Here is a 2,410-nt window from a genome sequence, read left to right on the forward strand (position 1 = left end):
AGCAAGCCGAAGGACACTATAAGACAAAAGAGAGAAACAAAGTAAGCTTATAGCTTAGTAAGTAAGTATGTAAATACTAATTAAAGAATCTAACATGTTTACACAACAATTCAAGTATATCTACTTTAACTTCACTATTCATTCCACTTTGATTAAGCTGTCTCTCTGCTGCGTCATATTCACTAAATAAATCATAACTCCAGTTACAAAACTCAAAATTTAAATCCGTAAAATTTCCCTGAATCTAGACTCATAAAGCTTTTTTCTAATTTTTTCTATAATTTTTGGTTCAGCCGATTAGTACAGTTTATTAGTTAAAGTTTCCCCTGTTACACAGCTCGACTGATCTGACCTCTGTTCACTACGAATTGAATTTCTCTCAGTACACAATTCAAACAACCCTGAAGTCTATTTCATTTAAAACTAGTCTCAATAAGGAATTTATACATGTAAACTATATTTCTTAATTTACTTTGTACAATTTTTAATGATTTTTCAAAGTTGGAACAGGGGATCACGTATTCATCCTGAGCAAGTCACATACAATTGTAAATATCTCAAAATATAGAATTCCTTTGCTTGCTCTGTTTCTTTTATATGAAAGTAGACTCATTAAACTTTAATTTCACATCTCATTCAACCTCTAATTATATTCCTCCTATTTTTTTTGATTTTTCAAAATCACGTCACTGCTACCATCTAAAAACAGTTTTAATGCTAATTTCACTCTTTCACACATTCTTTATGCTAACCTCATTTTATCTTATATATGTATATACCACAAATCATTTTCACCACATTTCATTCACCATAAGTGTAGGTCCAAACCATAATATCACCACAAAACCATCCCGTTGAACAATTCCGATCAATCTTGATATTTAATGGTTTGACACACCCCACCATCATACTTCGTTTAGTTCGGCTCTCTTGTACACATGGTGAACACTTAGTACCACTCATGCGACCTAACCGATTTGTCTCGTAGCTCTCTTGTCTACATGGTGTCCTTCACTTGGAATCACGCATGCGACCTAGCTACATTTATCTTTCACGTAGCTCTCTTGTCTACATGGGATACATCTCGTATCACACATGTGACCTAGCTACTACTGTGGTGTCTCGTAGCTTTCTTGTACACATGATGTGCACTCGGCATCATACATGTGACCTAGCTACGCTCCTCTATTTCATTCGATCTCTCCGAATGTTCAACCGGATCTCTCTCTATATTTATTTCCATTCTTCCAATAGTCGATTTATATTTTAACATCACTAGTATATTTATATAATAGGTGAAATATAAGAATGTACATGAAATTATTGTAATATTTACATACAAACTTACCTTGGTACAAAATGTGGAAATTTTGCAATTTAGTCCAACACATTTAGCTCATTTAATACTCATACTATTTATTTCAATCCAAAAATCACATCATGGAAAAATTACATTTTGCCCCTAACTTTACAAAATTACAATTTTGCCCCTAGGCTCGGAATTTAATTTCAGCCCTTATTATTATATTTTATGATATGCTGAACATTTTCTCTTCTACAACAACATCAAATTCTCACTCTATCATATAGTTATGAACAATAGGTATTTTTACCGATTATCTTGCTTTTACTCGTTTTCACTTAAAACCGAGTAGCACAAGTTATTTAACATAATTTAAAACCTCATATTCTATCATAAAACATCAAAATACACAAATTTCACCTATGGGTATTTTTCCAAATATGAACCCTAGGTTAAATTATTACTAGCATAAGCTTAATCGAGCTTAGAGATTCCAAAAGCGTAAAGAACATTAAAAGCGGGCTTGGAATCACTTACTATGGAGCTTGAAAATTGAAGAAACCCTAGCTATGGAGAGAGGAGAATTCGGCAGCAACTAAGGAGGATGATGATCAATTTTGTGTTATTTTTCCCATTTTATTTCATTTAATATCCAAATGACCAAAATGCCCCTCCTTGCTAAACTTTCAAAAATTCCTTCCATGTCCTAATTTTGTCCATGAACTTAAAATTGGTCAAATTGATATTTAAGACCTCCTAATTAATATTCCAAAACAATTTCATACTAAAAACTTCCGGGATGCAAATTTTGCAACTTATTCGATTTAGTCCCTACTTTCAATTTAAGCACTTTAGGCATAGAATTTCATCACGAAATTTTCACACAATCATGCAATCATATCATAAACCCCAAAATAATTATAAAACAATTATTTCTATCTCGGATTTGTGGTCACGAAACCACTATTCCGATTAGGCCCTAATTCGGGTTGTCACACCTTTTGCCACCCTTATTCACACATATGCCTACACCAATTCAAAGGCACAAAACATAATATACTTAGGCAACCAAAACGTCCACATTTATGACCAACACATGCCAATACA

The sequence above is a fragment of the Gossypium arboreum genome, chromosome 11 (assembly GCF_025698485.1).
Source record: "Gossypium arboreum isolate Shixiya-1 chromosome 11, ASM2569848v2, whole genome shotgun sequence".
Taxonomy (NCBI): Eukaryota; Viridiplantae; Streptophyta; class Magnoliopsida; order Malvales; family Malvaceae; genus Gossypium; species Gossypium arboreum.